Genomic DNA, 26,255 nt, shown 5'->3' on the forward strand with positions numbered 1-26,255 from the left:
GGTAGACCACAAACTTGACATGAGTCAGCAGTGTGATGCAGCAGCTAAAAAAGCCAATGCAATTCTGGGCTGCATCAATAGGAGTATAGCATCTAGATCAAGGGAAGTAATAGTACCACTGTATTCTGCTCTGGTCAGACCTCACCTGGAGTACTGTGTCCAGTTCTGGGCACCACAGTTCAAGAAGGATACTGACAAGCTGGAACGTGTCCAGAAGAGGGCAACCAAAATGGTCAAAGGCCTGGAAACGATGCCTTATGAGGAACGGCTTAGGGAGCTGGGTATGTTTAGCCTGGAGAAGAGAAGGTTAAGGGGTGATATGATAACCATGTTCAAATATATAAAAGGATGTCATATAGAGGAGGGAGAAAGGTTTTCTGCTGCTCCAGAGAAGCGGACAAGGAGCAACGGATTCAAACTACAAGAAAGAAAATTCCACCTAAACATTAGGAAGAACTTCCTGACAGTAAGAGCTGTTCGGCAGTGGAATTTGCTGCCAAGGAGTGTGGTGGAGTCTCCTTCTTTGGAGGTCTTTAAGCAGAGGCTTGACAGCCATCTGTCAGGAATGCTTTGATGGTGTTTCCTGCTTGGCAGGGGGTTGGACTGGATGGCCCTTGTGGTCTCTTCCAACTCTATGATTCTATGATTCTATGATTTCTTTTTGGGAGTTGTAAACACTACAGAAATCTCTATATGACCACTCTACTAATGGGTTTCACAGGTTTTCCTGAATACGATATTGTGTTACTGGGACAATATTTTGAATTAGCTCCATGCTATCTAAATAATAATTATATTTATAGTGGCTTGAGGCAATATTGATGGATTGGATTCAATCTGTGACTTCAGTCTTGAGTCCCATTTTCCTTAACTCTAATGTTGACTACCATATCTGAAGAAGTGTGCGTGAACACGAAATCTCACACCAATCACAAACTTAGTTGGTCTCTAAGGCATTACTGGAAGGAATTTTTTTAATTTTGTTTTGACTACGTCAGACCAACACGGTACCTACCTGTAGCTGACTACCATTGTGGAGCACGGAATTTGCTTTCAGTGAGTTAAAATAAGAAGTGTTCTGCAGGTTTGCAGAGGGTTTGGGTGGATGGTATAATCCAAAGGTATGAATGCTAACTACCGGTAGATATTATTCATAACATCACCCACTTTCCTATTGACTTCGAGGAATCACTTAAGGACCATCTAATGCTGTCTGGCTTGTTTGTTTGTTTGTTCATTCTTTCGTTCGTTCATTTGTTAGTCTGGGAAAATGTTTGTCTTTTGCCACAACTTTGACCCATGCATTGGAAAGGGTTTAGAAACCTGCAGTCTCTTTCAGTGTGTGTCATGTGGCCAGCATGACAAAGCCGCTTCTCGTGAACCAGAGCAGCGCACAGAAATGCCGTTTACCTTCCCACTGTAGTGGAACCTATTTATCTACTTGCACTTTGACGTGCTTTCGAACTGCTAGGTTGGCAGGAGCTGGAACCGAGCAACGGGAGCTCACCCCGTCGTGAGGATTTGAACCGCTGACCGTAGACTCTGTTTAACCCACAATGCCCACAATGATGTGTTACACATGACATATATATAGAAACACACACACACACACACACACACACTAATAATAATAGTAATTTGTTTTTATTTTGACTTGATATTCTGCTGGTAAAAATGTTTGTAGTATTTCTTAAGTTTCTTTGGCTTTCTTTTTCTCAAAGAAAAGTGATTAATAAGTAGTGCTAATTATAGTAATAATTAACCAGCCCCATATTTCATGGTCTGATTGTAGAAAAGTTACAATGACAATGAGAAATATATTTTGAAACTACAAAATGCAGATTTTCCTCCTCTTTCACATATGACCCATTTGCACTTGGCCCATTTTCTCATATATATCTAACACAGAATGTACCACCATCATCTAATAACCTCCCCATCATCTAATAACTATACTGTATTCAGAAAGCAAGGGACATAAAAGAACTGCTTGTCCCTTCTGATTTGTATTATTGTCCTTGTTGTTGTTGTTAAGATGGGATCTTTAACTCATTCACAGCAGAGATTTATTTCTGGTCGTTCAGCTGCAGAAGAGCCAAAAGTGCAACCATTGGTAATGGTTGTGATAAATCTGGAATTGTTGATTCCTCAAGCAGAGATCTGGTCGTCTTCACATCACTCAGAGGCAGTACTGAAATATTTGGAGAACATAATATTGACTAAAGGGAGCAGTGTCAATTCTCAGGTACACATGACATGTTCGGTCTGTGATTCATATCGTTTGTTGCCACTGCTGTGGTGGGGAAAATAACTGTGGCATAGTTCTTGAAGGGTGAACCTGTCGTCTCCCCAGCTGCTCCCCGCAATGCCACCTCTACAGCATCCTCTTGATGAACAGGAGGCACTGCTGGTTTCCTCCCACCCGTGTTCCCAGCGTAGATCTTCACTCGCCCCTTCTTGCCTGACTGGGGAGGCGCTATTTTGTGTCGGGGCCAAAATGTCTTAAGCCAGCCCTGCCTGCACATTTCCCATTACCAACCACAACAGGGGTGACACTCACACTCACACTCGCACCCCACCTCCCTTGACCCTGTGCCGAAAAATGTGGCATTCATATGAAGCCGTGTGTTTATGTGTGTTGTGTTCATTATTATTACGTTACACAGCAACTATAATACAGACGACATGTTCCGATTTCGAAACTTGGCGGAGGACATTCAAACGCGATGCACATACCACCGAATAAATGACATGTTATAAAACCACGGGTCTCAGTTCTTCCTGCAAATGAGCAGAACTCAATAAAGTAAGTAGGTAGGTAGGTAGGTAGGTAGGTTCAGATCTCTATCTGTCACTTTGGTAAGCAACCTGAATTGCTCCAAGTAGTTCTGTTGTCTGTACAATGGCGCCTTCACTGTGGAATGCTGCAGGGATGAAGTGGATCCCCCAAACTCTGAATATTTACACAAAACAACAGAGCTTGCACATCCAGAGCTTTGAAGTCTATAATCAGCCATTCACTGATGTTAGGGAGCTCAATTTCTTCTCTACACCACCTGATTCTCAAGACTGTCAGGGTATGGACCTTTTTTTTTTTAATAAATCCCTGTTCCCCAACAGAGCTCAGGAAATTCTTAAGTAATAACATACCTGGATTGAGAAAGATTGTGAATGTGAAGAGAGACAGAAGAACATATCGGGTTTTCATCATTATCATAAGGCCGAGGCAGAATGCTCAGTTGGGAACTTTATACTGAACATAAGAGAAACAATAGAAAACACTTTTTTTAAAAAGAAATAGTGGTGGTAGGCATACTGCAGGTTGGTATGTATTCTTTGCAAGAAACTCAAATTCACCTACAAAACCACTTTCAGAATGAAAAAACAGACTGAATCTGAGAACATTCTGTGCCTATAACTTTGTTTCCCAACAACAGGTGACGAAGCAACCTTTTTATATATCTGTCTTACAAAGCAAAAATACCACAAGGTAAAAAGATGATTAAGCAACAATACAATAATATATGAGACTGGTAAACTTAAAAACACAAAGGAACCCAGAAAAAGCAAATGTCAAAGCCCTGTGCTTTACTAATATCTAATTAATACATCTTACAGCGGTCAACCCAGTTTCTTAATCATACATACATACATACATATATCTAGTCTCTGTGTTTGTTTCTTAGACCTTATGTAAATTCAAAGAGTCACAGAATTGTATACAGTGGTACCTCGACTGCCAAAAACCAAAGCAAAAATTTGAGTCTTGTCTGAATTTATTTAAGGGGGAGGTTAAAGGTCTAAACACACAAATGCACCGAATGGCTGCAGGATACTTTATTTTCACAGCTAGTTCTCAGAGCAGAATTAGAAGCCACTCCCCCTTCTTTTAAATGTTTTGTTTGCTACAACACACAAGGAAATCTTCCATATTCTCCATAACTGGCAAACAGCAGAGAGTGTTAAGTGCCAATGGGCTCAGAAGAAAGTTGTGCTGGAAAGACTCTCCTTGCAGTCCAAGTTATCCCCAGCCCATTCCTACCTTTTCCCAGCAATACACAGATGGCCTTTTCTGGTAAGTAGTTGGAATAGAAACTGGAGTCAACTTGAGAAAATTTGTAGCTCTGCACGTAACTTCTTGCTGGTGGTGGGTTAGAGAGAGTGATGAAAGTTTCTTCTGCTGAATTCGGCTTGGCAGAAAGCTTTTTATAAGCACAGGGTGTATTGTGGCAGGAAGGATCCCCCCAGACTCCTTGCATATGATTGGGTCAAGCTGACAATGAGTCCAGATGCAAGGAGGGACTATGCAGTGCTCAGACCAAAATGAAATGAAACATTTGATTGACTCCCTGACCCCATAAGGTGGACCTTCATAACTTCTTTCCCCCTCAGTCTCACCCAAGCCTGCAAGCACCTGAACTAGGGACCCTGTACAAAACCACCCTCAATCTCCCCCATTGAGCGAGTCTTCCCACATTGGATTCCCTGTTTTGAGACAATTGAAATGGGCAAATTCTGATACAGACAGAACTGATTTCCACCTTTCCTACAAATGACGCCATCAGTTCTAAGCTTCCTGTCGGAAATCACAATGTTCTAAAAGACACAGCACAGGTGTCCGCAGTTTCTACGTACCAAAATTGGTAAAGAATATGAGGGATTATGTATTTAGAACTGTAATTCTTTATGTGGGAGAGAAAATATAATATGTGTTTGAATAGGAATACAGTATACATTTACAAAGGAGCCTTGGGAAGCCTATGTGATCTATGACTTCTTCTTCTTCTTCTTCTTCTTCTTCTTCTTCTTCTTCTTCTTCTTCTTCTTCTTCTTCTTCTATAATTCGTAGCCGAGTAAGATTGTCTTACATAAACATGGTTTTACCAATGAGTCTGTGAGTTACTGTGGAGGCCAATTCTGGATCCACACATCCTTCCACAGTGGGGCATTTGTTTCTGGGCGGGAGTTGATCACAGTGTGGATTTGCCAAGTGTGCCTTTCTCTTAGCATGTTTCTCCCTTGTGTCCTGAGTTTGACTATCTTCAAAGCGCATGACACCCTTGGTAAAGACTGTTCTCCAATTGGAGTGCACACAGGCAAGTATTTCCCAATTGTTGGAGTTTATACTACATTTTTTTTTAGATTTGTTGACCACCAGCATTATGCTTTCCAAATCTATGTGGTCTATGTAGTCCAGTACTGGCAGGAATGACTGGCAGCAGCTCTCCAGTGTTTCAGGTGTAGCAGCTGTGATTGGACCTGTGAGCCACTTCATGCCCAGCATCTCTTTTCCATTGAGCTATTGACCTAAGCCAATTGCCCTTCTAGTGCAGCATCCTGTGCTTACACTGGCCAATCAGATGCTTTTTGGAAACTTTGTGAAGATGCTTGTGCAAGCGGGGCCACAGTTCAAGAGCACTCTACACTTCTCAAGTTTCCAGCAATTAGTAGTCAGAAAGGTTGCTGCCGCGGACCATGGAGAAAGAATATAGTCATCATGGATAGTAGACATTGATAGTCTTCTCCTCCATGAATTTGTTTCTTCTTTGTTGATACCATTCTTTCTGGGAGTTGTAAACACTACACTGATCTCTATTTGACCACCAAGGGCGTACCCACCACGGGGCCAGTTAGGGCAGCTGCCCTACTCTAGAAGCCAGCTGCCCCCCCCACAAGGGCGTACCCACCGCGGGGAAAGTGGGGGCCGCAGGCTGCCCCTCCCTAGAAGCCGGGCTGGTGGGCAGAGGCAAATGGGACAATTTTGGGACGGTTGACGTGGCTGTAATGCTTCATGGATGCTTTGGAAAAACTTCAAACATTTCACCCACCCACCCACCATCAGTGAGTTAAAATAAGAAGTGTTCTGCAGGTTTGCAGAGGGTTCGGGTGGGTGGTATAATCAAAAGGTATGAATGGTAACTACATATTATTGATAAGATCACCCACTTTCCTATTTACTTCGAGGGATCACTTAAGGACCATCTAATGCCGTCTGGCCTATTTGTTTGTTTGTTTGTCTGGCAAAATGTTGTCTTTTCCCACAACTTCGACCCATGCATTGGACAGGATTTAAAAACCTGCAATCTCTTTCAGTGTGTGTGATGTGTTAACACACAGATACACACACATTATATATATATATATATATATATATATATATATATATATATATATATATACACACACCACAAATACTAATACGTTTTTAGGTTTTTATTTTGAATGGTATTCTGCTGGTGATAATATTTGCACTATTTCTTAAGTTTCTTTGGCTTTCTTTTTGTCAAAGAAAAGTGATTAATAAGTAGGGCTAATCATAGTAATAATAAACCAGCCCAATATTTTATGGTCTGATTGTAGAAAATTTACAATGAAAATGAAAAATATATTTTCAAACTACAAAATGCAGATTTTCCTCCCCTTCAACATATGACCCATTTGCACTTGGCCCATTTTCATATATATATATATATATATATATATATATATATATATATATATATATGAATGAACCACCATCATCTAATAACTATATTCAGAAAGCAAGGGACATGATGAACTGTTTGTCCCTTCTGATTTGTATTATTGTCCTTGTTGTCCTTGTTGTTGTTGTTGTTAAGATGGGATCTTTAACTCATTCCCAGCAGAGATTTATTTCTGGTCTTTCAGCTGCAGAAGAGCCAAAAGTGCATTCTTGGCAACGGTTGTGATAAGGCTGGAATTGTTGATTCCTTAAGCAGAGATCTCGTGTCTTCCCATCACTCATAGGCAGCACTGAAATATTGGGAGAACATAATATTGACTAAAGGGAGGGGTGTCAATTCTCAGTTACACATGCCCTGTTCAGTCTCTGTTTCAAAATCAAATAATGGATGTTTGAGGCTTTATTCTGGGCAGGTTTAGCATTTAGCCAGGGGTGGAAGAAAGAGGGTGGGTGGGGACGTTTTGCCCTGGGTGTCTTCACTGAGTGGGGTGACATTTGGTCCGCCGCCTGCCCATGACTTCTGAGCCTATCACGAGTCATTGGGGGAAGCGGGGAACTGTACCACTTTCCCGGAGGCATCCCCCCATTCCCCCTTTGTTTTGACAGCTGGGAGAGGCTTGGGAGTCATGGGCAGGTGGCACGCCGAATGTCCGCCATTGCTGACTCGCTCCACCCCCATTGGTGGCTCCCTCCATCCCTAGCTGCAGGGCGTGCACACCGGTCCGTACACCAAAGCAGCTATCCCTCCATGCCCTGCCACCTCGGGAACATGTCCCACCCTCCTCAGGAGCGCGCCGGCCATTGGCAGCCCGCTGCATGTGCTCCGCCGCTGCATTTAGCAACAGGCTGGAGGGTTGTCTGACCTGTGTCCACAGACTCTGAAACATATTTGGTGAAGGAGAGGAAAAGAGGGCTTTGATGGGACTAGCCCTACTCCTCACCCCTGTATGACTTTGCTCACCTCCACACAGGGCCAGCCCACCCATGAGGCAAGGTGTGAGGTGACTGCCTTGGGTGGCAGGATCCAAAGGGGCAGCAGATTTGACCACAAGGAACATATCGTTTGTTGCTGCTGCTGTGGTGGGGAAAATAACTGTGACATAGTACTTCAAGGGTGAACCTGTCGTCTCCCCAGCTGTTCCCTGCAATGCCACCTCTACAGCATCCTCTTGATGTATAGGAGGCACTGCTGGTTTCCTCCCACCCGTGTTCCCAGCGTAGATCTTCACTCGCCCCTTCTTGCCTGACTGGGGAGGTGCAATTTTGTGTCGGGGCCAAAATGTCTCAGGCCAGCCCAGCCTGCACATTTCCCACTACCAACCACCACAGGGGTGACACTCCCACTTGCATCCCACCTCCCTTGACCTTGTCCTGAATAATGTGACATCCATGTGAAATTGTGTGTGTGTGTGTGTGTGTGTGTGTTTGTGTGTGTGTCTGTGTGTGTGTGTGTTGCGTTCATTATTCTTACATTGCACAGCAGAACACAAACGGACGACATTCTCCGATCTGGAAACGTGGCGGAGTACACACAACCGGGAAGCACACAGCACTGAATAAATGACATGTTGCTGTATCACGGATTTCAGTTTTTCCTGCAAGTGAGCAAAACTCAGTAAAGTGATTAGGTAGGTAGGTAGGTAGGTAGGTAGGTAGGTAGGTAGGTAGGTAGATGTCCTGGCTAGAAGAATTGGCTCAGATCTCTATCTGTCACTTTGGTAAGCAACCCGAATTGCTCCAAGTGGTTCTGTAGTCTGGACAATGGCGCCTTCACTATAGGATGCTGCAAGGATGAAGTTCATTCCCCAAACTCTGAATATTTACACAAAGCTACAGTGCTTGCACATCCAGAGCTTTGAAGTCTACAATCAGCCATTCACTGATGTTTCAGAGCTCAAATTCTTCTCTACACCACCTGATTCCCAAGAATGGATGTCAGGGTATGCACCAGCTCTGGATGAGGTCACTCTCCTCTGAAGAACAGGTGCGTGCATAGGTTGGAGTGCTTCTGGTTCCACAGCTGTCACATTTGGCCATAGTAATGCCCAGTGGCTTCCATCAGCTTTGGCTAGTGACCTAGCTGCTCTCCTCTCTGAACAGGGATAGACCCACATCTGGTATGTAAGATTACTGCAAGGAATTCTACATGGAGCTGCCTTTGGAGATATGATGGAAACTGCAGCTAGTGCAAATTGCTGACCAGGATAAGAGGTTCTGAGCATATCACTCATCAATCTTGGTAGGACCATACCGGCTATCAATGTTTTTCTGAGCTCAATTAGTTTCTGCATCCCAATACCGGGGATTATAGGTTGGGGGAATGCTGGTGCCCCCAAGACCTATTTGCAGGCTACACAGAGGAATATGATAGACCATGTAGAGAACAGGATGATGAAGTAGGTGGACCTTTGACAGTTCTCATCTAATTTTATTCCAATATTGTATAGCCTAAACCTTTTTATAAATCCCTGTTCCCCAACAGAGCTCAGGAAATTCTTAAGTAATAACATACCTGGATTGAGAAAGATTGTGAATGTGAAGAGAGACAGAAGAACATATCGGGTTTTCATCATTATCATAAGGCCGAGGCAGAATGCTCAGTTGGGAACTTTATACTGAACATAAGAGAAACAATAGAAAACACTTTTTTTAAAAAGAAATAGTGGTGGTAGGCATACTGCAGGTTGGTATGTATTCTTTGCAAGAAACTCAAATTCACCTACAAAACCACTTTCAGAATGAAAGAACAGACTGAATCTGAGAACATTCTGTGCCTGTAACTTTGTTTCCAACAACAGGTGACGAAGCAACCTTTTTATATATCTGTCTTACAAAGCAAAAATACCACAAGGTAAAAAGATGATTAAGCAACAATACAATAATATATGAGACTGGTAAACTTAAGAACACAAAGGAACCAAGAAAAAGCAAATGGCAAAGCCCTATGCTTTCCAATATCTAATTAATACCTCTTACAGCGGTCAACCCAGTTTCTTAATCATACATACATACATATATCTAGTCTCTGTGTTTGTTTCTTAGATCTTATGTAAATTCAAAGAGTCATAGAATTGTATACAGTGGTACCTCGACTGCCAAAAACCAAACCAAAAATTTGAGTCTTGTCTGAATTTATTTAAGGTCTAAACACACAAATGCACCGAATGGCGGCAGGATACTTTATTTTCACAGCTAGTTCTCAGAGCAGAATTAGAAGCCACTCCCCCTTCTTTTAAGTGTTTCGTTTACTACAACACACAAGGAAATCTTCCATATTCTCCATAACTGGCAAACAGCAGAGAGTGTTAAGTGCCAATGGGCTCAGAAGAAAGTTGTGCTGGAAAGACTCTCCTTGCAGTCCAAGTTATCCCCAGCCCATTCCTACCTTTTCCCAGCAATACACAGATGGCCTTTTCTGGTAAGTAGTTGGAATAGAAACTGGAGTCAACTTGAGGAAATTTGTAGCTCTGCACGTAACTTCTTGCTGGTGGTGGGTTAGAGAGAGTGATGAAAGTTTCTTCTGCTGAATTTGGCTTGGCAGGAAGCTTTTTATAAGCACAGGGTTTCTTGTGGCAGGAAGGATCCTCCCAGACTCCTTGCATTTGATTGGGTCAAGCTGACAATGAGTCCAGATGCAAGGAAGAACTATGCAGTGCTCAGACCAAAATGGAATTAAACATTTGATTCACTCCCTGACCCCATAAAGTGGACCTTCATAACTTCTTTCCCCCTCAGTCTCACCCAAGCCTGGAAGCACCTGAACTAGGGACCCTGTACAAAACCACCCTCAATCTCCCCCATTGAGCGAGTCTTCCCACATTGGATTCCCTGTTTTGAGACAATTGAAATGGGCAAATTCTGATACAGACAGAACTGATTTCCACCTTTCCTACAAATGACGTCATCAGTTCTAAGCTTCCTGCCGGAAATCACAACGTTCTAAAAGACACAGCACAGGTGTCCGCAGTTTATAAGTACCAAAATTGGTAAAGAATATGAGGGATTATGTATTTAGAACTGTAATTCTTTATGTGGGAGAGAAAATATAATATGTGTTTGAATAGGAATACAGTATACATTTACAAAGGAGCCTTTGGAAGCCTATGTGATCTATGACTTCTTCTTCTTCTTCTTCTTCTTCTTCTTCTTCTTCTTCTTCTTCTTCTTCTTCTTCTTCTTCTTCTTCTTCTTCTTCTTCTTCTTCTTCTTTAATAATTCGTAGCCGAGTAAGATTGTCTTACATAAACATGGTTTTAACAATGAGTCTGTGAGTTACTGTGGAGGCCAATTCTGGATCCACACATCCTTCCACAGTGGGGCATTTGTTTCTGGGCGGGAGTTGATCACAGTGTGGATTTGCCAAGTGTGCCTTTCTCTTAGCATGTTTCTCCCTTGTGTCCTGAGTTTGACTATCTTCAAAGCGCATGACACCCTTGGTAAAGACTGTTCTCCAATTGGAGTGCACACAGGCAAGTATTTCCCAATTGTTGGAGTTTATACTACATTTTTTTTTAGATTTGTTGACCACCAGCATTATGCTTTCCAAATCTATGTGGTCTATGTAGTCCAGTACTGGCAGGAATGACTGGCAGCAGCTCTCCAGTGTTTCAGGTGTAGCAGCTGTGATTGGACCTGTGAGCCACTTCATGCCCAGCATCTCTTTTCCATTGAGCTATTGACCTAAGCCAATTGCCCTTCTAGTGCAGCATCTTGTGCTTACATTGGCCAATCAGATGCTTTTTGGAAACTTTGTGAAGATGCTTGTGCAAGCGGGGCCACAGTTCAAGAGCACTCTACACTTCTCAAGTTTCCAGCAATTAGTAGTCAGAAAGGTTGCTGCCGCGGACCATGGAGAAAGAATATAGTCATCATGGATAGTAGACATTGATAGTCTTCTCCTCCATGAATTTGTTTCTTCTTTGTTGATACCATTCTTTCTGGGAGTTGTAAACACTACACTGATCTCTATTTGACCACTCTATTAATGGGTATCACAGGTTCTCCTGAATACGATATTCTGTTACTGGGACAATATTTTGAAATAACTCCATGCTATTTAAAGAAGAAGAAAAAATTTATCATGGCTTGAGGCAATATTGTTGGATTGAATTCACTCTGCAGCTTCAGTCTTGAGTTCTATTTTCATTAACTCTAATCGTAACTACCATTGTGGAGCACGGAATTTGCTGTCAATTCTCCAGGCAAATGGGACAATTTTGGGACGGTTGACGTGGCTGTAATGCTTCATGGATGCTTTGGAAAAACTTCAAACATTTCACCCACCCACCCACCATCAGTGAGTTAAAATAAGAAGTGTTCTGCAGGTTTGCAGAGGGTTCGGGTGGGTGGTATAATCAAAAGGTATGAATGGTAACTACATATTATTGATAAGATCACCCACTTTCCTTTTGACTTCGAGGGATCACTTAAGGACCATCTAATGCCGTCTGGCCTATTTGTTTGTTTGTTTGTCTGGCAAAATGTTGTCTTTGCCCATTTTCACACATACACACAGACACACACACACACACACACACACACACACACACAAAGGAATGTGCCACCATCATATAATAACCTACCCATCATCTAATAACTATGTTCAGAAAGCAAGGGACATAAAAGGAAGCATTTGTCCCTTCTGATTTGTATTATTGTCCTTGTTGTCCTTCTTGTTGTTGTTAAGATGGGATCTTTAACTCATTCACAGCAGAGATTTATTTCTGGTCTTTCAGCTGCAGAAGAGCCAAAAGTGCATTCTTGGCAACGGTCGTGATAAGGCTGGAATTGTTGATTCCTCAAGCAGAGATCTCGTGTCTTCCCATCACTCATAGGCAGTACTGAAATATTTGGAGAACATAATATTGACTAAAGGGAGGGGTGTCAATTCTCAGTTACACATGCCCTGTTCAGTCTCTGTTTCAAAATCAAATAATGGATGTTTGAGGCTTTATTCTGGGCAGGTTTAGCATTTAGCCAGGGGTGGAAGAAAGAGGGTGGGTGGGGACCTTTTGCCCTGGGTGTCTTCACTGAGTGGGGTGACATTTGGTCCGCCGCCTGCCCATGACTTCTGAGCCTATCACGAGTCATTGGGGGAAGCGGGGAACTGTACCACTTTCCCGGAGGCATCCCCCCATTCCCCCTTTGTTTTGACAGCTGGGGGAGGCTTGGGAGTCATGGGCAGGTGGCACGCCAAATGTCCGCCATTGCTGACTCGCTCCACCCCCATTGGTGGCTCCCTCCATCCCTAGCTGCAGGGCGTGCACACCGGTCCGTACACCAAAGCAGCTATCCCTCCATGCCCTGCCACCTCGGGAACATGTCCCACCCTCCTCAGGAGCGCGCCGGCCATTGGCAGCCCGCTTCATGTGCTCCGCCGCTGCATTTAGCAACAGGCTGGAGGGTTGTCTGACCTGTGTCCACAGACTCTGAAACATATTTGGTGAAGGAGAGGAAAAGAGGGCTTTGATGGGACTAGCCCTACTCCTCACCCCTGTATGACTTTGCTCACCTCCACACAGGGCCAGCCCACCCATGAGGCAAGGTGTGAGGTGACTGCCTTGGGTGGCAGGATCCAAAGGGGCAGCAGATTTGACCACAAGGAACATATCGTTTGTTGCTGCTGCTGTGGTGGGGAAAATAACTGTGACATAGTACTTCAAGGGTGAACCTGTCGTCTCCCCAGCTGTTCCCTGCAATGCCACCTCTACAGCATCCTCTTGATGTATAGGAGGCACTGCTGGTTTCCTCCCACCCGTGTTCCCAGCGTAGATCTTCACTCGCCCCTTCTTGCCTGACTGGGGAGGTGCTATTTTGTGTCGGGGCCAAAATGTCTCAGGCCAGCCCAGCCTGCACATTTCCCACTACCAACCACCACAGGGGTGACACTCCCACTTGCATCCCACCTCCCTTGACCTTGTCCTGAATAATGTGACATCCATGTGAAATTGTGTGTGTGTGTGTGTGTTTGTTTGTGTGTGTGTGTGTGTGTGTGTGTGTGTGTGTTGCGTTCATTATTCTTACATTGCACAGCAGAACACAAACGGACGACATTCTCCGATCTGGAAACGTGGCGGAGTACACACAACCGGGAAGCACATACCACTGAATAAATGACATGTTGCTTTATCACGGATTTCAGTTTTTCCTGCAAGTGAGCAAAACTCAATAAGGTAATTAGGTAGGTAGGTAGGTAGGTAGGTAGGTAGGTAGGTAGATGTCCTGGCTAGAAGAATTGGCTCAGATCTCTATCTGTCACTTTGGTAAGCAACCTGAATTGCTCCAAGTGGTTCTGTAGTCTGGACAATGGCGCCTTCACTATAGGATGCTGCAAGGATGAAGTTCATTCCCCAAACTCTGAATATTTACACAAAGCTACAGTGCTTGCACATCCAGAGCTTTGAAGTCTACAATCAGCCATTCGCTGATGTTTCAGAGCTCAAATTCTTCTCTACACCACCTGATTCCCAAGAATGGATGTCAGGGTATGCACCAGCTCTGGATGAGGTCACTCTCCTCTGAAGAACAGGTGCGTGCATAGGTTGGAGTGCTTCTGGTTCCACAGCTGTCACTTTTGGCCTTAGTAGTGCCCAGTGGCTTCCATCAGTTTTGGCTAGTGACCTAGCTGCTCTCCTCTCTGAACAGGGATAGACCCACATCTGGTATGTAAGATTACTGCAAGGAATTCTACATGGAGCTGCCTTTGGAGATATGATGGAAACTGCAGCTAGTGCAAATTGCTGACCAGGATAAGAGGTTCTGAGCATATCACTCATCAATCTTGGTAGGACCATACTGGCTATCAATGTTTTTCTGAGCTCAATTAGTTTCTGCATCCCAATACCGGGGATTATGGGTTGGGGGAATGCTGGTGCCCCCAAGACCTATTTGCAGGCTACACAGAGGAATATGATAGACCATGTAGAGAACAGGATGATGAAGTAGGTGGACCTTTGGCAGTTCTCATCTAATTTTATTCCAATATTGTATAGCCTAAACCTTTTTATAAATCCCTGTTCCCCAACAGAGCTCAGGAAATTCTTAAGTAATAACATACCTGGATTGAGAAAGATTGTGAATGTGAAGAGAGACAGAAGAACATATCGGGTTTTCATCATTATCATAAGGCCGAGGCAGAATGCTCAGTTGGGAACTTTATACTGAACATAAGAGAAACAATAAAAAAAAACTTTTTAAAAAAAGAAATAGTGGTGGTAGGCATACTTCAGGCTGGTATGTATTCTTTGCAAGAAACTCAAATTCACCTACAAAACCACTTTCAGAATGAAAAAAACAGACTGAATCTGAGAACATTCTGTGCCTATAACTTTGTTTCCAACAACAGGTGACGAAGCAAACTTTTTATATATCTGTCTTACAAAGCAAAAATTCCACAAGATAAAAAGATGATTAAGCAGCAATACAATAATATATGAGACTGGTAAACTTAAGAACACAAAGGAACCAAGAAAAAGCAAATGTCAAAGCCCTGTGCTTTACTAATATCTTATTAATACCTCTTATAGCGGTCAACCCAGTTTCTTAATTAAACATAAATAAATCTTGTCTCTGTGTTTTTTTCTTAGATCTTATGTAAATTCAAAGATTCATAGAATTGTATAGAAGGGACCACAAGTGTCATCTAATCCAACCCCATGCAATGTAGGAATCTATTTTGTCCAACACGGGGTTCAAATCTATAACCCTGATATTTCTTATTCTTATTCTTATTGATTGCCTTTATATACCACCCTATCTTTGGAGGTGTCAGGGTGAATATTAAGAGCCCCGTTCTCTACAAGCTGGGCTATCCCAATTCCTAAATCATAAGTTAGTTTCACCATTGCTGCAGGGCCCCATATTTTTATATACCATTATTTGGGAGCAGAAACTATGATAGCTCTCCAACTCCCTAAGTCTCATTTCAGGTCTGAGGAAAAGTGATTTTGTTTTAAATAAAAAAATTCCTTCAGTAGCACCTTAAAGACCAACTAAGTTTTTATTTTGGTATGAGCTTTCGTGTGCATGCACACTTCTTCAGATACAGTGAAATAGGGGTCCCCAGGCACTTATATAGAGAAGGGGTGGGGAGGGGTGGGGATGGGGAGGGGAGGGGGGATCACTCAGAAGGGTGGTGGAAGTGGGTGACTGATAGCTGTTGATGACCGAAAATGACTGCAAATGGTTTTGCATGAAAAAGCAAGGGTTGAGATGGCTGAAGATCGCTTATCATGTATAATGAGATAAGAATCCGATATCTCTGTTCAAACCAGGTCCCTCCATGGTTTTGAGCTTGGTCATAAGTTGTAATTCAGCAACTTCTCTTTCCAGTCTATTTCTGAAATTCTTTTGTAGTAAGACAGCTACTTTGAGATCTTGTATAGAATGTCCTGGGAGATTGTTTTGATATTGTTTTGATATTTGATATTTGATATTGTTTTGATATTCTTGTATAGAATGTCCTGGGAGATTGTTTTGATATTGTCCTGATTTTGTTTTGATATTGTTAAAAGGTCATCAGTCAAAAGCCATGCCAAACTACTGTGAGTGATTCAGGGTTCTATCAGTAATTCCTAATCTACCCTTGGTCCACCCCTGATTTTTTTGTTTTACCATTTTTCAGATTGCAAAATATTAAACTATGTAAGCCGTAGGAGATGGGTGTCCTGCTAGAAGAGTGTTCCGGCAAATGTCTAGCGAAATATTAGATGTTTTCCTTATGTCTGGAGCAGCATAGGGAGTTTAACACATATGGAAGAAGGTGTGGAGAGTCACAATTGCAAGCCCGACATTCATGTAGCAAATATGCCGGAACACTCACCTACCTCTCCCTATATTTCGGGTCTATGCTTGACCTTGCTATGCCATCGTGCATGTCGTTGGGACAGGGGCACGGCAGGAATTTCCCCCACTTGGCTGATTGGCTGGTGCAATTTGGGTTTCGCCTGCCATTTAGTAAATTGTCACAACTTCTAAGGTAGCGGATAGGCTCTGGTTCGGGTGATAGGGATGGGCATTGGCTCTCGCCATCCCTATGTGAAGGGTATTCCATTAAAGGAATCAAAGGACACAATGGTTTGGTCAACCCTGAGAGGGGTTGTGCCCATGCCCAAATCAAGGGGGACACCTGGGTTGTGGACTAGCCTGACCCCGGCTTTCCACTCTCCCAGGTGTTCACCCTAGGCTGACCTATGCTGTTGCCCTGTGTCAGTGCTACCTGCCATGGTGCAGTAAGCTAGTCGAACCAGGGCCTTTGCAACCACTCACTTGACGTAATCAATAAAGTTGTGGCCTAAATTCTGCCAAAAACCAAAGCGAAAATTTGAGTCTTGTCTGAATTTATTTAAGGGGGAGGTTAAAGGAATAGGTGCAGGATTTTTTATTTTCACAGCTAGTTGTCAGAGCAGCAAAACAAGCCACTCCACCTTCTTTTAAATGTTTCGTTTGCCACAGCACACAAGGAAATCTTCCATATTCTCCATAACTGGCAAACAGCAGAGAGTGTTAAGTGCCAATGGGCTCAGAAGAAAGTTCTGATGGAAAGACTCTCCCTGCTGTCCAAGATATCCCCAGCCCATTCCTACCTTCTCCCAGCAATACACAGGTGGCCTTTTCAGGTAAGTGGTTGAATGAGAAACAGGAGTCAACTTGAGAAAATTTGTAGCTCTGCACGTAACTTCTTGCTGGTGGTGGGTTAGAGAGAGTGATGAAAGTTTCTTCTGCTGAATTCGGCTTGGCAGGAAGCTTTTTATAAGCACAGGGTGTCTTGTGGCAGGAAGGATCCCCCCAGACTCCTTGCATATGATTGGGTCAAGCTGACAATGAGTCCAGATGCAAGGAAGAACTATGCAGTGCTCAGACCAAAATGAAATGAAACATTTGATTCACTCCCTGACCCCATAAAGTGGACCTTCATAACTTCTTTCTCTCCCAGTCTCACCCAAGCCTGCAAGCACCTGAACTAGGGACCCTGTACAAAACCACCCTCAATCTCCCCCATTGAGCGAGTCTTCCCACATTGGATTCCCTGACCAACGTCTGTTTTGAGACATTTGAAGTGGGCAAATTCTGATACAGACGGAACTGATTTGCACCTTTCCTACAAATGATGTCATCAGTTCTTAGCTTCCATCCAGAAATCACAACTTTCTAAAAGACACAGCACAGGTGTCCGCAGTTTCTAAGTACCAAAATTGGTAAAGAATATGAGGGATAATGTATTTGGAACTGTAATTCTTTATGTGGGAGAGAAAATATAATCTGTGTTTGAATAGGAATACAGGATACATTTACAAAGGAGCCTTTGCAAGCCTATGTGATCTATGACTTCTTCTTCTGCAATAATTCGTAGCCGAGTAAGATTGTCTTACATAAACATGGTTTTAATTGTTGGTGTTTATACAACATATTTTTTTTGATTTGCATGTGGAGGTCCCCAAAACCACCCCTCAAATAACTTACACCATAGACAGAATTTCTGTTTAATTGTTTTTGGCATGAATTTGGCCACAACTTATATTGAAATACAAATATAAACTAAATGAGTGGTTGCATAGGCATTGGTTCTCCAACTGTCACCTAAGGACAGAAATTGTCAACAAGGGGAAACCCTACAGGGAGAGACAGGTAGTCGGATGCAATAGGCTCTCCCCTCTCCCCTCAGGCTCCCAGGGGCTCATGTGTGTTGCTGGCCCCCGACCGGGGTTATGGACACTGCATAGAGTCCCTGTATTCCTGACCGGAATTTCCCCAACACTCAGGCATTAACTCAAGGGGCCAACACAGTCAACAGACCCCATATACAACCAATAGCCAATGCCTAACCACCAACCTTGCAAGTTGTGACTATTTGCTATGCAGTAGGCAAAAACCAGATGGCACCAGCCAATCAGCCAAATAGAAAAATTCCTACCAGGCCCTTGAATACAGGCGACCCCATGAGAAGAAGAAGAGTTTGTATTTGATATCCTGCTTTATCACTACTCAAAGGAGTCTCAAAGCGGCTAACAATCTCCTTTCCCCTCCCCCCCCCACAACAGACACCCTGTGAGGTGGGTGGGACTGAGAGACTTCAGAGAAGTGTGACTATCCCAAGGTCACCCAGCAGCTGCATGTGGAGGAGCGGAGACGTGAAGCCGGTTCCCCAGATTACAAGTCTACTGCTCTTAACCACTACACCACACTGGCAGTGTGAGAGGCACAGCAATGTCAACACAGAGGCCTAAAAACAGTGGAGGGAGGGTGGGGATCCGAAAACGCAGCCAAAGCGAAAGAGAAACATTTCTCTTTGCCTTAAATACCCAAGGGGCTGACCCATCAACTTGCAACATACAAATTTGCCCAACAGCAGCCAGGGACCTATCCAACAGTGACCACTCATGCCCCCACCTTTGGAACTCAGGAGTGGTTTGTTAAGCCCCCACCGCAGATCGTGCTCACCATGATGGTGAACCCGCATTGTTGACCACCAGCATTATGCTTTCCACATCTATGTGGTCTATGTAGTTCAGTACTGGCAGGAATGACTGGCAGCAGCTCTCCAGTGTTTCAGGTGTGGCAGCTGTGATTGGACCTGTGAGCCACTTCATGCCCAGCATCTCTTTTCCATTGAGCTATTGACCTAAGCCAATTGCCCTTCTAGTGCAGCATCTTGTGCTTACACTGGCCAACCAGATGCTTTTGGGAAACTTTGTGAAGATGCTTGTGCAAGCGGGGCCAGAGTTCAAGAGCATTCTACACTTCTCAAGTTTCCAGCAATTAGCAGTCATGCAGACCATAGCAGATCATGGAGAAAGAATATAGCCTTCATGGATAGTAGACATTGATAGTCTTCTCCTCCATGAATTTGTTTCTTCTTCGTTGATACCATTCTTTCAGGGAGTTGTAAACACTACACCAATCTCTATTTGACCTCTCTATTAATGGGTCTCACAGGTTCTCCTGAATATGATATTGCATTGTTGTTGTTTAGTCATTTATTTGTGTCCGACTCTTCATGGCCCCATGGACCAGAGCACACCAGGCACGCCTATCTTCCACTGCCTCCCGCAGTTTGGTCAAACTTCATTACTGGGAAAATATTTTGAAATAATTCCATGCTATTTAAATTAAAAAATATATTTATAGTGGCTTGAGGCAATATTGATGGATTGAATTCACTCTGTGGGTTCAGTTTTAAGTTTTATTTTCCTTAACTCTAATGGCAACTACCATTGTGGAGCATGGAATTTGGTGTCAATTCTCCAGGCTAATGGGACAACTTTGAGATGGTTGACGTGGCTGTAATGCTTCATGGATGCTTTGGAAAAACTTCAAACATTTCACCCACCATCAGTGAGTTAAAATAAGAAATGTTCTGCACGTTTGCAGAGGGTTCGGGTGGGTGGAATAATCAAAAGGTACGAATGGTAACTAGATATTATTGATAACATCACCCACTTTCCTATTGACTTCAAGGAATCACTTAGGGACCATCTCTTGCTGTCTTGCCCATTTGTTTGTTTGTTTGTATAGGGAAATGTTTGTCTTTTCCCACAACTTTGACCCATGCATTGAACAGGATTTAGAAACCTGCAGTCTCTTTCAGTGTGTGATGTGTTACACATGACATATACAGGTATATATACAAATAATAATAATAATAATAATAATAATAATAATAATAATAAGTTTTTCCGTTTTTATTTTGACTTGGTATTCTACTGGTAATAATATTTGTACTATTTTTAATATTTGAGCTGGGACTGAGCAACGGGAGCTCACCCCGCCGTGAGGATTTGAACCGCTGACCGTAGGCTCTGTTTAACCCACAATGCCCACAATGATGTGTTACACATGACATATGTGGCGATTCGCCACCTAGACAAGACCCAGCGTGTAAGGGGTTAAGCTTGGAGCAGATAGAACCCTCGGGGGCGGGCTCAGCCCAGGGATCAAAACCCCTCCCGAGTGGCAGTTGGAGTTGGGAGTTAGAGGTGGAGTTGAGACAGTGAGTGAGCTAGTGAGTCAGAGTTGGTTAGTTAGTGAGAGGCAGAGAGAGCTAGGTGGTGTATTGGAGGGTAGGAACCATAGCTGCCAAGTTATCCCTTTTTTAAAGGGATTTTCCCTCATGCTGAATAGGCTTCCTCGCGAGAAAAGGGAAAACTTGGCAGCTATGGTAGGAACATACAGATCTAGGCAGGGCCGTGACAGCATCCAGTGGTGCTGTACAGGCCTAGGCAGGGCCGTGACAACATATATATGGAAACACACACACACACACACACACACAAAATAATAATAGTAATTTGTTTTTATTTTGACTTGGTATTCTGCTGGTAATAATATTTGTAGTATTTCTTGTTTCTTTGGCTTTCTTTTTGTCAAAGAAAAGGGATTAATAAGTAGGGCTAATCATAGTAATAATAAACTAGCAAAATATTTTATGGTCTGATTTTAGAAAATTTACAATGACAATGAACAATATATTTTGAAACTACAAACTGCAGATTTTCCTCCCCTTCCACATATGACCCATTTTCTCATATATATAACACAGAATGTACCACCATCATCTAATAATTATATTCAGAAAGCAAGGGACATAAAAGAACTGTTTGTCCCTTCTGATTTGTATTATTGTCCTTGTTGTCCTTGTTGTTGTTGTTAAGATGGGATCTTTAACTCATTCACAGCAAAGATTTATTTCTGGTCTTTCAGCTGCAGAAGAGCCAAAAGTGCGTTCTTGGCAAGGGTCGTGATAAAGCTGGAATTGTTGATTCCTCAAGCAGAGACCTGGTCGTCTTCACATCACTCAGGCGCAGTACTGAAATATTTGGAGAACATAATATTTACTAAAGGGAGGGGTATCAATACTCAGTTACACGTGCCATGTCCGGTCTGTGATTCAAAATCAAATAATGGATGTTTGAGGCTTTATTCTGGGCAGCTTTAGCATTTACCAGGGGTGGGAGAAAGGGGGTGGGTGGGGACGTTTTGCCCTGGGTGTCTTCACTGAGTGGGGTGACATTTGGTCCGCCGCCCGCCCATGACTTCTGAGCCTACCCCGAGTCATTGGGGGAAGCGGGGAACTGTACCTATTTTCCGGAGGCATCCCCCCCTTCCCCCTTTCTTTTGACAACTTGGGGAGGCTTGGGAGTCATAGGCAGGTTGCACACCAAATGTCCACCATTGATGACTCATTCTGCCCCCTTGGGTGACTCGCTCCACCCCTAGCTGCAGGGCGTGCACACCTTGGCGGGCACCCTCCATGCCCCGCCCCCTCAGGAACATGCCCCTTCCTTCTCGGGAGAGCGCCCGTCCTGGGCAGCGCAGGCATATGCTTTGCCGCTGCATTTAGCAACAGCACTACCAGGCTGGAGGGATGTCTGACCTGTGTCCGCTGCTTCTGAAACACATTTGGTGAAGGAGAGGAAGAGAGGGCTTTGATGGGACTAGCCCTCCACACAGGGCCAGCCCTCCCATGTGGCAAGGTGTGAGGTGTCTTGGGTGGCAGGATCCAAAGGTGCAGCAGATCTGGCCACAAGGAACATATCATCTGCTGCTGCTGCTATGGTGGGGAAAATAACTGTGGCATAGTACTTTGAGGGTGAATCTGTTATCTTCTCAGCCGCTCCCTGCAATCAAACCTCTACTGCTGGTTTCCTCCCACCTGTGTTTCCAGTGGATCTTCACTCGCCCCTTCTTCCCTGACTGGGGAGGTACCATTTTGTGGTTAGCCTCAGGGACCACTCCCCTGTTAGCATAAATCCTCTACATGGCACAGATGCTGCATGTGGCTGATTGTTTACTTTATGAGACTGCTGTACTTTCCCACACAGGAGCTCGGCTGTAACTTGATCTCCTGTCATGTGATGTTTCTTTGTTCTCTTTCTACTTTCACTTCTGACTGGAGAGTGATGGCAAACACACTTAAACCACACTCTCTAAATAAACGTAGATTAACAACCTACAATTGTTTGCTGTCTTCTTAACCGAAGCCAGTGGCGAGAGAAAGAATATTGGGTTTTACACCCCGATATTCTAACATCCCCCCCCCCTTTGACCCTACCCCAAACACATAACATCCATGTGAAACTGTGTGTTTGTGTGTGTGTTGCATTCATTATTCTTACTTTACACAGCACTTCATATGGTTCACATCACATTTTCCAATACTGAAACGTGGAGAAGGACATAAAATCCGGAAGCATATACCACCGAGTAAATGACAGGTTTGCGTATTAAGAACATCAGTTTTTCCTGCAACAAACAATAGAATACGTAAGTAAGTAAGTAAGTCTGTGCTGGCCAGAAAAAGTGATTCAGATCTCTAGATTTCACTTTGGGAAGCAACTTGAATTGCTCCAAGTAGTTCTGTGGTCTGCACAATGGCGCCTTCACTATGAAGTGGATTCCCCAAACTCTGAATATTCACACAAATCTACAGTGCTTGCCAATCCAGAGCTTTGAAGTACATCAGCCATTTGCTGATGATTCAGAGGTCGATTTCTTCTCTACACCACCTGATTCCCAAGACTGAATGTCAGGGTATGGGGCCTTCTCTGGATGAGGTCACTCTCCTCTGAAGAAGCAGGTGCATAGGTTGGAGTGCTTCTAGTTCCACAGGTGTCAATTGTGGCCTTAGTAGTGCCCAGTGGCTTCCATCAGCTTTGGCTCCTCTCTGAACAGGAATAGACCCACATCTGGTATGTTAGATTACCGCAAGGAATTCTACTTGGGGCTGCCTTTGAAGATAGAAAGGAAACTGCATCTAGTGCAAATTCCAATTCAAATTTCAATTAAACTTTTTATTGCACTAGCCATAAGCCATGGCATCATTCGGAAGGAGAACAAAAAGGGGAGGAAAACCCAAAAAACAAAAACAAAAAAACCATAACCATAAAGATCATCGGGCACAGACATACAATAAAACCACAGTCATGGCTACTAAAATTATTTGTTGCATTAAATAGAATAGAATAGCAGAAGATTGTCAGGTAATTAAATATCTGAATCCCCTTTGCAGTTGACCGCTATTTTGTCTAATTCCTTCCTCCTAATCTTCTTAGCTGCCAGTGCATAGAGTGCTACTTTATAAGTAACAAAGTCTTCGGTGTCACTCAGCAGCCATTGCTAGTGCAAATTGCTGACCAGATATCACTCATCAATCATGGTACGACCATACGGGCTACAAATTTCTTTCTGAGTTTGTAGACTTCACAGAGGAATCTGATAGACCATGCAGAGAACAGGATGATGAAGTAGGTCGACCTTGGTTGGGTCTCAGCTGATTTTATTGTAATATTGTATAGCACAGCACCCTTTATAAATCACTGTTCCCCAACAGAGCTTAGGGCTTCCTTATGTAATAACATACCTGGAATGGGAAAGATTACCAAGAAAAGCAGAAAAAGTAGATCACAGGTTTCCATCATTATGATAAGGCAGAAGCAGGATATTCAGCTTGGAACTCTATACCTAAAAGAATTTTTATAAAAAAATAATAATGCTGGCAGGCATAGTTTAGACTTGTTGGATCTACTGTATTTATTTCTTAGTAGAAAGCCAAGTTCTCCCACAAAATTAAGCCAGGTGCTAAATTAGTATTTAAGAAAAGGCTCACCTGAGAACATTCTGGGGATACCAATTTGTTTCCAAGAACAGATGATGATGATGATGATGATGATGATGATGAAAGGTTTTTTTATACACCCATCTTACAAAGCAGCAATACTGTAAGGTACAAGGATGATTAAGCAACAATACAAGAAGATATAAGACTAGTAAACGGACACAGAGGAATTATACCAGAAAGATATGGAGGTCTCATACACCCCAGGTAGTGTGGTTGCTGACCTGGAGCCAGACATCCTAGAGAGTGAAATAAGCCTTAGAAAGCACTCCTAATAACAAGGTCAGTGGAAGTGATTATATTCCAGCTGAACTATTTGAAATTTTAAAAGATGATGCTGTTAAGGTGCTACACCCAATATGCCAGCAAATTTAGAAAATTAAGCAGTGGCCAGAGGACTGGAGAAGATGAGTCTACATCCCAATCCCAAAGAAGGGCAGTGCCAAAGAATGCTCCAACTACCGCACAATTGCGCTCATTTCACATGCTAGCAAGGTTATGCTTAAAATTCTACAAGGCAGGCTTAAGCAGTATGTGGACTGAGAACTCCCAGAATTGCAAGCTGGATTTCGAAGGGGCAGAGGAACCAGAGACCAAATTGCAAACATGCGCTGGATTATGGAGAAAGCTAGAGAGTTCCAGAAAAACATCTACTTCTGCTTCATTGACAATGCAAAAACATTTGACTGTGTCGACCACAGCAAACTATGGCAAGTTCTTAAAGAAATGGAAGTGCCTGATCACCTCATCTGTATCCTGAGAAATCTCTATGTGGGACAAGAAGCTACAGTTAAAACTGGACATGGAATAACTGATTGGTTCAAAATTGGGAAAGGAGTACGACAAGGGTGTATATTGTCTCCCTGCTTATTTAACATAAGCAGAATTTATCATGCGAAAGGCTGGACTGGATGAATCCCAAACCGGAATTAAGATTGCCGGAAGAAATATCAACAACCTCAAATATGCTGATGACACAACTTTGATGGCAGAAAGTGAGGAGGAATTAAAGAACCTTTTAATGAGGGTGAAAGCGGAGAGCGCAAAATATGGTCTGAAGCTCAACATCAAAAACCAAGATCATGGCCACTGGTCCCATCACCTCCTGGCAAATAGAAGGGGAAGAAATGGAGGCAGTGAGAGATTTTACTTTCTTGGGCTCCTTGATCACTGCAGATGGTGACAGCAGTCACGAAATTAAAAGACACCTGCTTATCAGGAGAAAAGCAATGACAAACCTAGAAAGCATCTTAAAAAGCAGAGACCTCACCTTGCCAGCAAAGGTCCGTATAGTTAAAGCTATGGTTTTCCCAGTAGTGATGTATGGAAATGAGAGCTGGACCATAAAGAAGGCTGATCGCCGAAGAATGGATGCTTTTGAATTATGGTGCTGGAGGAGACCCTTGATAGTCCCATGGACTGCAAGAATATGAAACCTATCCATTCTGAAGGAAATCAGCCCCGAGTCCTCACTGGAAGGACAGATGCTGAAGCTGAAGCTCCAATACTTTGGCCACCTCATGAGAAGAGAAGACTCCCTGGAAAAGACCCAGATGTTGGGAAAGATGGAGGGCACAAGGAGAAGGGGACAACAGAGGACGAGATGGTTGGACAGTGTTCTTGAAGCCACCAACATGAGTGTGACCAAACTGCGGGAAGCAGTGCAAGACAGAAGTGCCTGGTGTGCTCTGGTTCATGGGGTCACGAAGAGTCGGACACGACTAAACAACAGCACTTTATTTACATTTAATACACTCGGAGAATTCTACCTCAGCTCCTTCCTCTTTCTCATCAGACAGCAAAGAGAAAGACAAAGGACAATAGTCCCACATCTCAGAACACAGTAATATCAAAACATCCTGTCTCCGTCACTTCCCACTGTGGAATGAAAACATACACTGTCATGTGATAGACAACAATCCCATGACTGCAAGCATGGAGCAAGAATCCTAACAGATCATGTGCCAATGAAGTGCTGAGAAGGCTCTGGGCACAATCATCTCTCCCAGATCTGCCTTGTTTTCAGGGCTTCCTGAAGAGATGGGGTAACTATGACATACCATAATATCTACGATAGGAATCTACGATAGGAATGTGATGGTATGAATCCTTCGCTTTCCTACTCTGTCCCTCTCAAATGCAGAGCTTTCAAAACTGCCA

At 43.4% G+C, this 26,255-nt stretch overlaps 3 long non-coding RNA genes across 3 annotated transcripts; all 3 read right to left on the minus strand.

The window, feature by feature from the left end:
• Positions 1-3,149: 3,149 nt before the first annotated feature.
• On the minus strand, positions 3,150-4,191 carry LOC132591840 (uncharacterized). Its single transcript, XR_009557256.1, has 2 exons — positions 4,043-4,191; positions 3,150-3,253 (listed from the first exon to the last, which is right to left on the minus strand). It is a non-coding gene; the product is annotated as an uncharacterized LOC132591840 (long non-coding RNA).
• A 2,016-nt stretch (positions 4,192-6,207) lies between these two features.
• LOC132591841 (uncharacterized) lies at positions 6,208-9,996 on the minus strand. Its single transcript, XR_009557257.1, has 4 exons — positions 9,870-9,996; positions 8,997-9,099; positions 7,956-8,079; positions 6,208-6,774 (listed from the first exon to the last, which is right to left on the minus strand). It is a non-coding gene; the product is annotated as an uncharacterized LOC132591841 (long non-coding RNA).
• Positions 9,997-12,053: 2,057 nt separating this feature from the next.
• Positions 12,054-14,641, minus strand: LOC132591842 (uncharacterized). Its single transcript, XR_009557258.1, has 3 exons — positions 14,541-14,641; positions 13,508-13,631; positions 12,054-12,324 (listed from the first exon to the last, which is right to left on the minus strand). It is a non-coding gene; the product is annotated as an uncharacterized LOC132591842 (long non-coding RNA).
• Between the last annotated feature and the right edge of the window lie 11,614 nt (positions 14,642-26,255).

Source organism: Zootoca vivipara, chromosome 3 (assembly GCF_963506605.1).
Source record: "Zootoca vivipara chromosome 3, rZooViv1.1, whole genome shotgun sequence".
Lineage (NCBI taxonomy): Eukaryota > Metazoa > Chordata > Lepidosauria > Squamata > Lacertidae > Zootoca > Zootoca vivipara.